Source organism: Nilaparvata lugens, chromosome 6 (genome assembly GCF_014356525.2).
Source record: "Nilaparvata lugens isolate BPH chromosome 6, ASM1435652v1, whole genome shotgun sequence".
In the NCBI taxonomy this organism is placed as follows: domain Eukaryota; kingdom Metazoa; phylum Arthropoda; class Insecta; order Hemiptera; family Delphacidae; genus Nilaparvata; species Nilaparvata lugens.
The window spans coordinates 16,134,133-16,146,794 of NC_052509.1; the positions used below are offsets into that span (position 1 = coordinate 16,134,133).

A 12,662-nucleotide genomic window follows, 5' to 3' on the forward strand; every position below is an offset into this window, starting at 1 on the left:
TTTCTAAAATCAAAGTAAACAGAAATATACCTTTTATATTCAAAACATGCATCTATTCAAAAGGTTCTCATATGAATTATCTCCATGAGAATTGCTGACCAAACGTAAAATATTCCTCTGTATCGAAGATATTCTCCAAAGATAAACATTGCTAGCAAATCCCCAATCTTGCAATCCATATCTCATAACAGACTCCCCCAAGGCTATATACATCATCCTCTCCACTTTATTGGGTATTAAATCTTTAATTTGATACATTTTGGCCAATACCTATTTCAGTCTATTTCAATTTTTTTATATGAATATCCCAACGAAAATGACTGTCAACTGTTACTCCTTAATACTTATAATTTATACAATTCGATATGAACTGACAATGTCTTGTTCATATGAAAATATCTTGCTCCTGCAGTTGGAAACATTCACAGCAATGGTGATTAATTTTGGGTTCCCTAAGTCTTTTCATGTAGGATGAGGTTACATGTAGTACCTTGGTTTTGGTAACATTTATATTTAAACAATTATTATGAGACCATTTAGCTAGAGTATTGATATCATGTTGTAACCGGGTTTCGGCCACATCTAACGACTTATGAGAGGAGATCAACAAAATATCATCTGCAAACATAAAAATCTTACAGTGAATCAAATATCTAGGTAAGTCATTTGTGTAAAGTAGAAACAGAAAAGGTCCCAGGACTGATCCTTGAGGCACTCCCACATTTGAAGTCCTCTCTTGACTCAAATAGTTCCCAATTTTAACAACAAATTTTCCATTCTCCAGATAACTTTCAAATAACCTGAGTACAGGTCCTCTTATACCAACACTAGATGGATTTTGTAATAAAATTTTATGATCTATAGTGTCGAAAGCCTTTGAAAAATCTATAAAAAGACAAAGGTTATGAACATTATCCTTCAAGTGACCTTATATTTATAATTAGAAAAAATTGACAACAATTTATTTGTACCCTTTCATAAAACCATATTGGAAATCATTGATGCTTTTAACATAAACTATGTTTATGATGCCTCTATGTTCAAAGATGCATAAACTATGCTTATGTAGGAATAAATTCATCCTCTCGGCAATATATTTTTCGAAAAAAAATTCAAAAATTGCTAAAATGGCAATTGGCCTAAAATTCTTAAAATTAGAGAATTCATTATTTTATGGATGGATTGGACAACAGAAACTTTCATAAGATCAGGTATACTTTGGGATTTGATCATTTTATTTATAAGCAATTGAAAAAATAGAACCATGTAATCCTTCAAGAACAATATATATTTCAACCTTATATTATCAAAATCAGGTGATTTATCTCTATCAATATTTTTGCCAGTTCTCTACTCACGAATTGCGCTGATACTAAAGGTAAATAGAAACTACAATTGATAGAGAAATCTTCTACATCACCTAACGAAAACTTAAACCCACAAGAATGAATAATAACTTGAACATTAAAATAAAAACTCTGAGCGAACTCATTTGCTATATATTGTATTTTTATATGAGACATTTTTATGCTTCATAATTATATTTTCCATCGATTTACTCCTAACCGTTCCCAACAAGCCATTAACAAATCCCCATATTTTTCTCATATTACTCCTATGACCTTCGAATCTCCGCTTGAAATAAAATTGTTTTTCATTCTTTATTTTCAAATTCAACCAATTCCTATATCTATTATATTCAATCCTATCAATATTCGAGTTTGTTTGTTCCCATTTCTTGAAGAGCATATCGCGCTTATTTATACAATTCAACAAATCCCTATTCATCCAGACTTTCTTGAATTTAGAGACATGTCTTGAAAAATCATTAAAATTGAAGTGTAAAATACTCGAGCTGTTCATGTAAATTCCGTTGAATACTTTGGTTATCTCATTATAAATAGTTGTTGGATTATCTAAAGACTGAAACACCTGAAAATCAATATTACTCAGCTTTATTTTAACTTGATTTTCATTCATTGATTGAGTTTAATTTGAAGCAATATCTTCAGAGGAAACATAACTTCCCAAAAGCTGCTAACTGACAAGCTGACTATTATTTCGAAGAACATAATTATAGCTATAAATGATCTGTACTTATAGGATTATTTTTTCCCAAAAAGCCCATTCATTAATTGGCTCTCAAATGGAGTAGCATGTGTCAACATAGGATGAGAAAAATTTGAAAAGTGACAAGTGGCACACCCTTGTTTATTTTGACATGTTTCAACATGACATTTGAGCATTAGACCAAAATAATCATAGCCTTCAGGTTTTCTGAATCTCCAGTTTCGCAGAAACTTGAGTAAATTAGACTGATTGGTAGGAGCTTTTATTTTAATAAATAAAGATGAAATAAGCATAACTCTTTAAACTATTTTCAACATCAAAAGAGACATTTGTGAACAGCTTTTAACTTTCGGGCAAAAATAATAATGGATTATGACAGGTAAACTCTTTCGAATAATGTCACTGTTATCTGTGATACTTTGTTGTCATGATAAATCAGCAAGTACTCCAAAAAAAGAGGTCATTCAACTATCCTCATTATAAATCACACAATTATTGACGGTAGGTCTACATTAGAGAATATTTTCATACTTCATTAATGAATTCAGTTGACTTTGTACATTATTTTGATGTACAAATTTTGAAGTATAATGGTTCATTTGATAATACACTTCGAAATTCTCAAATTACTGTTTGTATCAAGAACAAGATGTATAAATATATATTTTTTTAATTATTAAAAGCTGGGTGTTGAGAGCATTACAAATCGATGTAGAGCATAACTAGAATTTGCATGCAAATTGTCGCTATTATCACAATATTTTCAGCAGATTATATTATCTCCTTCTTCATGTTCTTAAAGCACGGTAGGCCCTATAGCCCTTGATATATAATATCAATTTCCACCTCATTATCCATGCACAAGTCTCAGACTCGTTTGGGCATCTTCAATTGAAATATTGTTGTAGAAAATTACACTTCACGATAAAATTTTCTCTTCGACGTTTAACTGATAGTTTCAGGAGGAGAAAGAGTGGAAAATAGAGGGCGGAAAATGAGAAAATCACGTTTTCTCGTCCGATGAACAGACTTCAAATCAGCAGTTTTTCCGATTCACAGACTCTTGGCACTTGATTCAGTTTTTTCACGCGGAAACATCAACCCAAAATGGCGTTGACATTGGAGGTTAAATAAAGGAAGAGAAGAGAAGAGAAAAGGGAGGAAAAGGAGTGAGGAGAATGGACAAAGAGATGAAAAGGAGGGAATAGAGATGTGAACGTACAGTAAGAAGAAAGGAGGAAGAGAAGAGGCCGAGGAAGAACAGAGAAAGAGCAGGAGTGAGAAAAAGTAGAACAAGAATAGGGAGAATGAATGATAAAGCTCTTTCTCAAAAACTTTATCAAGTTATTATTTTGTAAAAAATAATACTTTCGAATTTACTTATTTGATTTTGAATGTTAATACTTTTTTACATTCGAAACATGAATTAGATTATTAGCTAGAATATAGTTTAGCTTGGTATTCTTTGTTTATTGCTTCCTATGTTTTCTAAATAGTCTTGTAAAATGGACTTTTGCAGAAACTAGGTAACTTTTCTTAATATATTGATCATCCAAGAAGGAATGCAGTTCATAATCAAGCAGAACCTTGCTGGAAGAGCTTTCGCGTTGTGATGCAATTGATAGGTTATCTCAATGAACGTTATTCAAATCATGTGAATGATAATAATTCATTAATACGAAACTGACCACATAATCAACGCTACCCTGCAAATGAGTGCCGCTATGCATATTATAATGGGCCAGTGTATTGTCTGGAGGGTTGAATCCACCGCGCAACAAGCTATGGGATCAGAATTAGCTTCAGCAATATTTCAATGCTGTTCTATTCAGCTCTACTTAAATGCAGTTTAGAAACTATTAGTAAGATAGTTTTCCCCTGACCCCATTTCTGAATTAGCAACAATAAATTATATTTGTTGTCCACCCTATCCGTGATTAGAAATACTAGTTATTCATAGAGGTTGAAATGTCTTATTAGAAAAAACCCTATCATTTTATCAATGCAATTACATAGGAATATGAGGAAGATTGCAAAACAGATTTCAAGCAAAAGCATGTAGCTCCATTGCTCTTGTTATCATTCTCATTCGAATAAATTAAATCAAAATCCACGGTACACTAGTGTCAGAATCATGTACGGTACGGATGTATCATCGATACAAAAAGTACACATGATCTGAATTGGAATAATTAATACAAAAGATATATAAATCCTAACAATATTTCAAAAATCTGTAATAATTTATGTAATTTTCTCCTTGGGTAAGCTACAGCAGTAGCTGCAGTACACTACAGTACAGTACAGTACAGTACAGTACAATACATTACAATATAGTACATTACAGTACAGTACAGTACAGTACAGTACAGTACAGTACAGTATAGTACATTACAGTACAGTACAATACGTTACAGTACAGTAGCAGCAGGCCTACAGCTAAAGCAGAGAGATGACAACATAAATTTATTATTCTACACTAGAAGCTTAATTACTCTGGATCGGAGTCACAGGGTAAAGACGTTAAGCAGAAAAAGAAGAGAAGTTTAAGTGATTGAAAGAAGAAGAAACCACAAAAATTACTAGAAGAAACAGATAGAGAAATAAATCAAGAACAAGAAAAAATGAGGAAGAAAACCCGAAAAGTCAGAGTTGGATAAGAAGAAGAAGAAGAAGGAACGGAAAGAATAGGAAAGAAGTGGAAAACCTCCCAAGAGATTTTCTTTGATAGAGGTTGCCTAGTCTCCACCGCTTTGAGCATTATAACAAAGCTTTTCCTGAGAATTAATTCTTGTCTCCTGCTTGAGAGTGGTGAGATGTCGGCTGGAGCTACTTCAAGTGCATACTACACCACATACAATGATCTTTTGTGATGAAAGTAAGCTTAAAAAATGGTTGTTCAAAAACAAGATTTTCGAGTGAATGGATTCTCAGTATTGGGATAATTTGTTGAATTCGGCCTAGCCCACTCACAAATGCTGAAACGACTACTTTGAGTTTCCCCTTCACGGAATTGATTCTTGCTCCTTTAATTCGATTCTCCGGTTATTCATATGCTTCCACAGTTTTCAATGATTCTAAGTAAAAGAAAATAGCTTTTACTATGTTTTTTTTAATATGAGAGGATGGTTTTCAATCTTCTCATCAGGTTATAAAGATAATTTTTTTAATTTTCCTCTGAAAGTTCTTTCAGTATAAAAGTGGGGTTCTCAAATGTAGTTGGTACAGTAGAATGTACAGCAGTTGGTACAGACTACAATCACATCAATTCTATTCCTAAGAATCGATATGTGAAAGGAATATCACGAAGAAATAATAACGAATCCTTGAAAAGACCTTTCATATTTATCATGAACTGAAATTTCAGAATATTGCCTTTAGAATTTTCATAAAGTAGTATTGAATTGAATAGAGACTGCAATAAATTCAATTTATAGTTCTGAAAATTGATCTGTGGAAGAAAAGTCACAAAAAGAGAGAAATGAATCCTTCAACAAACCTCCATCTTTATCAAGAACTGAGATCTCAAAGTCCTCCTCAGCTGGGAAGCCATAACTTGAATTCAATCAACCTGATAGATCTCAAGTGACTCCACTCAGAGGATAGAGATAATAATGATCTCTTGCAATGATGCATTAGGATAATGGATTAGAATAAAATGGATGAGCTTACACTCATGTTATGTCTCACGAACTGAAAACTTTGCTTCCAAAACAGAAGTATTGCGTGATGAGCCTTCAATGTCATTGAGAGCTTTCTTGGTACTTTGAACTGAATAGCTACGGCATAATATTTTGGCGATGCTCTGCTGAGGGTATTATCAAAATAAGATTCCATTGTACACGTTTACGATGATATTTTCCAATCAATAAGCATGATAATGAAGCAATGAGAAATATTTCAGAAAGTACCTATTCAAAAATACTTTACGTACTTCCAAATTCAGATTTTATATTCTTATCGTAGCAGTATGAGTCAATTGAAAAGGACCACTTTACATAACTTCACTATCATCATAAAGATGATAATAATAATTATTTAGAGGTGAAATTGAATAGATTTATCACGCCCAGTTTCAGCAAACTCGGTCAAGATATTTGAACATGATAAAGCCGGGTACAATTTACAAGAATGTTTACTGGAATTAATCATCACCACAGAAAACATTATGTTTCAATGCACTCTTAAAAGCGTACCTGATTTGACCATTTTTGCATATATAGCTTGGTGAAACCGATCATCAGAATCAGAAGAAAAATTAAACTTATAATTTGAAGCCATTCAAGCATTCCAACTGAACATATAGATGAAAAAATTTCAACATTGAATCGATGAAAAATAATGAAACTTAAAATCATAAGTAGGAGAAAATGGAGGGAAAACAAAATACTATTATTAAAAGAAAAATAAACTAGTCTGAAAAATCAATATTGTTGAATCCAATACGCTTCCCATGCAATTGCATATTGCACACGTCCACTATCCAGGTTGGAAGAGAGATTCGGTTGCTCAAAAGCCGGTTAAATTTTAATAATGATTAATTCCACGAGAACCAATCAGAGAAGCCGTCTGATCAAAAAGACCTTCTCTGATTGGTTCTCGTGAAATTAATCACGGTTAAAATTTAACCAGCTCTTGTGCAACCGGGCCTAAGGTCTCTGAGATGGATTCAGTTGATCGATATAAATATTTTATAATACTCTAGTGTCTCACTCAATAATTCATTATGGCAATAATGATAATATTGTTCCTTTTCAGAAGTCATCATTTGAATAAAGATAAATACATTCCAGTCGAATTATTATACCGGCGAAAAGTTATGATAATTATAATGAATTCAACCAATACCTTGTCCAGCATTTTTTTTAATATCCTTGCATTTCATGATCATGGCTATTTGACAATAGCTGATACAACATAGCTGATACAATAGCTGATAACGGTAATTATACCGTTAAGAGCTGGTCAGAGCTTATTCAGAGCATTATTAAATGCATAGAGCATTTCAGAGAGCATATACCAAGATTCATTTCAAACTGTCGGCATGCCTTATAAATAAAATGAATGTCTCCCATCGATCACATTCCCATTCAACCAAAAATGCTGAAAAATATGGAAGTGGATCTTCCAGAGTGTAGAGCAATGTCAATGTTAATGTTAGTTGTTCGAACCTGGTCCAAGCTATACGGCGAGCTGCTAGTTTGTGAGAGGATGCTGCCCACCTGGTACAAGAAGAGCAAGAGGTGCTCGTCGTGGAGGAGTCGGTGCACCAGGATGACACTCGGTGCGGCGTAGGGTGAGGATTGTGCTGGAAGTGGTGACCAAACGGCTCACGAGAGCGCATACTACTCGGCGGCTAGCTAGGGAGTGCGACAAGGACGGAAAAGTGGGAGAGAGTGAGAGAGCTGCTGAGAGAGACGCTGTTGCGTTCGCGTGCGACTGTCCGTGCGCGTGCGTGTCATGGCATGGTTTCATTGCAGAATAAATTATGCTCTTTCTCATATTGTAGTAAATGTAATCACTTCCCAGGTTTTTAATTTTTATCCTACAAGGATTGTCGCTTAACCTTTAAGGCGAGACGCGACTCGACGTGACATGACATGACGAGAGTCTGCTGGGATACCATATTGAATTGATACCATACTATATACCATGAACTTGATACCATATTATATTATAATGTTCACATTGAGATGAAGCTAGCACGTGTGAATTTATTAACTGATCTACTCAAGTCACCTCATGCCGCGTCTCAATGTGAACATTATAATATGATTATAATTTCATAATACTGTATCAACTCATGTAACAGACTCACGTCACGTCACGTCATGACACGTCGCATCGCATCTCAATTTTCGATTTCTCAGTGTGAACATTATAATACCATGATAATTATATTACATTCACTCATCTAGCACTCACGGCATGTCTCAATTTGCGACAAGCATATGCCTAGTTTTCAGGACTTCAGTAGACGTTCTGTAGTGAGATTCACTTCAAACTGTCAGGATCTCTCATAAATAGCACCAATGCTTCTCTTTCAACCAAAGCTGAACGTTTGATGTGAAACTCAATACAGTTAATGGATGCAGGCTACCGGAAGCACCTAACTTGAACCATGTGGAAATTTACTTGAACCGTGTAGACACGCGCACCTGTACCTAAACTCTTTACCTAATGCCATAGACTTAAGCTGCGTTTACACCAAAGTTATTAGCAAAATGTTTATTTTTCCTTATAGATTGAACATAACTTATCATGCAAATAGTGTGCATATGTGTTTGTCAAGCTCCGTTTAATCTAATAGAATCTATAAGGACGGAAAAATAGAATTTTGTTAATAACTTTGGTGTAAACGCAGCTTAGTAAACAATAAACATTATCTTAGATCGGTTAGATCTGTCGTAATATATGTATATCCTCTTGGATAAGCCATGTAGGATTCCACTTCGTCTCCTCATCCACTCCTCAGTCTTTCTACTACCCTTGATTTTCTTTTTAGCCCAATTTTTGTTGTTATTTTTATTCTTTTTCTACTTGTATTTCTCAACCATCATCATTATCATCATCTTCTTCTTCATCCTCTTGAGCTGCTTCTTATCCTACTTTATATTCTTCTCTTTGGAGTCTTTATTAATTTTCTCATTTCTTTCCACTTTATCCAACTTTTTTTTATCGCCTTTTTCTCCTCCTCATCTTCAATCTTTCCCTCTCCTTTTCCCTAAACAGATGTGTGTACTATAATGCGGTTCACGTTATAATGGCAGTGTTTGATTAATATTGGTGTTGCTATCCTTGTCTATCATCCGACAATTAAGATCTAGGCGCTATCCTCTTCTACCTCTGCTACGTTCCCAGAACGTTTTTCGAAAATGTGGGAATATGATTAATTTATTAACAAAATATTTTATATCAATTATGGAAATTCATTATTAAGTAATTGATAAATTTATTTTCTCGACGAATAAAATATAATTGATCATTTTTAACTAGAATTAACTGTGATAATATTTCAAATAGCCTTTACGGTCTCAGCTATATTATTCTATAGAAGGCAGTGGCAAGGCAGAGAATCGGCATCGATGTTCTCATATCTTTCTTAACTACCATAATATCGTGGACCTCACTCTATAGTAATGTCCACGTTATGATGACAGAGGAGAAAGATAGGAGAACAACGGTTCATTCTCGTTAAAAATAATCAATTATTATATTCTATTAAGCAATAAATTATATTTTACAAAATTTCATAATGAATTCACACAATTAAGATGAAATATTTTGTCAAGTTATAATAATACTTTGTAATGTTGATTCTACATTGTTAAAAGACGATCTGGCAACAAAGCAAAACGAGAAAGAGAAAGCGCTATCTGCTTCACAAGGATAGCAATACCATTGCTAATCAAACACTGCCATAATAACGTGGACCCCACTATAGAACACAAATGACCAATAATGAGAGAGTTCGTGACTGGAGACAGTGCTGGAGCAGAGGCGAGGCGTCCGGTCATCTCTGGATTCTCCGATGACTGGACAGAAATTGATATGTAATGTGTATATTTTTAAATTGAAAATATCCAAAATAAATACAAAAAAAGGTGAAGAAACCAAAAGAGAATCGTTTTTTGCGAGCGCGTCAAGTTTGAATAGACTACTGCATCATCTGTTCCATCCGTTCAATGTGATTCTCAAAAATCTGGTGTGGCGCACTCACACAACTTTCCTTGTCGTTATGAAAATTGATCAACTGACGCTAGTGTTCCCGCGCATATCAAATCTACTATTCTAAGATCTGAGACAGCTGGTGACAGGACAATAGCGCTGCAGACACACGAAGTCTGCTATCTCTTCATAGTGAATGATTTAATAGAATCAACAGTTTCCAATTATTGAATAATCTTATTTTCTCGCATTTCGAGCTTATTTTCAATTTTAGGTGAAAATGTTACTGAACAAAGGTAGAGATTTTAGGGCTATTTATAAGCCCTATCAACTGGCATGAGTCTCATTTTTGGGAAAATTTCAGGAGTTCTGTAATATTCTTTAGAAAAATGACGGATAATAACTATAAAACCATGTTTTTCACGGTTTTCTCGAAAACGGCTGTAACGATTTTCTTCAAATTTATACCATAGATAGCTATTTATAAGCCCTATCAACTGGCATGAGTCTCATTTCTGAGAAAATTTCTGGAGCTCCGTAATATTCTTGAAAAAAATGGCAGATATGACTAAAAAACATGTTTTTCATGGTTTTCTCAAAAACGGCTCTAACGATTTTCTTCCCCCACTACTTAGAATATTATGTTTCATTTTGAACGATTATTAAATTTATCGGGCAATATGACATCTAGTATGAGATAAGTTTACTATTTAAAATCTAAGAGTTGAAAAGTCTAGAACTTGGCTAAATCTCAAGCTCGGAAACTGGCTCTTAATAATTGAAATCAATTAAAAAAATTGACATGAAATTATAATAATTATCAATATATTAACAAATTGCAAACAATATAATTATCGTACGGTTTGCAACACTGGCGCGGAACAGTGGATTCGCAGAAAATAGCATGTCTTTGACGTTTACTCCACCATCGTTTACGGTGAGAGGGAGAGTGATGATGCAGAGGAGTGGTGGAAACGAATTCTAAAATAGCATTACTGGAATCGCATATTTTTACTTCCCTTGCCCTATTACCATAGGTAAGGAAAGTATTGCTTTCCGAAAAAAATTAAGGTACCCCAATTTCTAAATTTCTATACGTTTCAAGGTCCCCTGAGTCCAAAAAATTGGTTTTTACTTTCCTTGCCCTATTACCATAGGTAAGGAAAGTATTGCTTTCCAAAAAAAATTAAGGTACCCTAATTTCAAGTTTTCTATACGTTTCAGTCCCCCTGAGTCCAAAAACATGATTTTTGGGTGTTGGTCTGTGTGTGTATATGTGTGTGTGTGTGTATGTCTGAGAACACGATAACTCCATTCCTAATCAACCGATTGACTTGAAATTTTAAACTTAAGGTCCTTATACCATGAGGATCCGACAATAAGAAATTCAATTCAAGATGGCGGAAAAAATGGCGGATAATTACTAAAAAAAACATGTTTTTCACGTTTTTCTCAAAAACGGCTCTAACAATTTTCTTCAAATTTATACCATGGATAGCTATTTATAAGCCCTATCAACTGAAATGAGTCTCATTTCTGGGAAAATTTCAGGAGCTCTGTAATATTCTTGAGAAAAATGGCAGATAATGACTAAAAAACCATGTTTTTCATGGTTTTCTCAAAAACGGCTCTAACGATTTTCTTCAAATTTATACCATAGATCAACAAGCATGATCTATAAGCCCTATCAACTAGCATGAGTCTCATTTCTGGGAAAATTTCAGGAGCTCCGTAATATTCATGAGAAAAATTGAAGATAATGACTAGAAAAATATGTTTTTCACGGTCTTCTCGAAAACGGCTTTGACGATTATCTTCAAATTTATACCATGGATAGCTATTTATAAGCCCTATCAACTGGCATGAGTCTCATTTCTGGGAAAATTTCAGGAGCTCTGTAATATTCTTGAGAAAAATGACGGATAATGACTAAAAACCATGTTTTTCACGGTTTTTTCGAAAACGGCTATAATGATTTTTTTCAAATTCATACCATGGTTTTTGGTCTTTGTCCAAAATTATCGAAAAGTGCGTTAAAATACAGTTGACAAAATATTTAACAAAAAATAACATCTTAGCAAAAAATCAATATGGTTTTCAAAAATCTAAAAATACTGACGATGCCCTATTTGAAGTAACTAAATATATAACAGAGTCAATTAAATTGAAAAATAAGGCTATTATCACATTCCTGGACCTGGCCAAGGCCTTCGATTCAGTTGATAGAGATAAGCTATTGCATAAACTTGAGGCCATTGGAGTTAAAAATACCGCCTTGCAATGGTTCAGGAGTTATCTCTCGGAGCGCCAGCAATTTGTTCAAATTGAAGGAAAATCCAGTGAAATGGACAGTATTGACTTTGGAGTAATTCAGGGAAGCACTCTGGGTCCAACATTGTTCCTGGTATATATTAATAATATTTCCCAATTGAACACAACAAGTAAAATATTTCTATTTGCTGACGACACTGCTGTAATTTCTGTAGGTAGAGAATGGGAGGAAGTTTATAGAAATGCCACAAATGATCTCACTAAAATAAAAAATTGGTTTGACCACAATAGTTTAACAGTAAATCTGAGTAAAACAAAGTATATGCCTATAGTGACCAGGAACCAATCTGATTCAGGTTCTAGGCAAGTAAAAATGCATTCCTGTAGGGATATAGAATCTACTGCATGTGCATGTGGGTCAATCAAGAGAGTCGACCAATATAAATACTTAGGGGTTACTTTTGACAATCATCTGAGTTGGGTCCCTCATGTACAGAATTTGAAACAGAGGGTTAGGAGGTTGCTTTATGGTCTGTCTCAACTCAGTAATGTACTAGACATCAGGTTGTGTAGGAGGATTTATCATGCCTACGTGCAATCAGTGTTGCAGTATGGCATAATAGCATGGGGAGGGGTATCATCCACATGCCTGG

General features: G+C 34.1%; 1 protein-coding gene across 1 annotated transcript in view; it reads right to left on the reverse strand.

The window, feature by feature from the left end:
- LOC111050064 (transient receptor potential cation channel subfamily A member 1) overlaps nt 1-7,412 on the reverse strand; it is a 64,907-nt gene extending 57,495 nt beyond the window's left edge. Inside the window, exon 1 of the mRNA XM_039431366.1 lies at nt 7,242-7,412. The gene's annotated coding sequence lies outside the window, so the exon portion shown is untranslated. The remainder of the gene's footprint in view (nt 1-7,241) is intronic.
- Between the last annotated feature and the right edge of the window lie 5,250 nt (nt 7,413-12,662).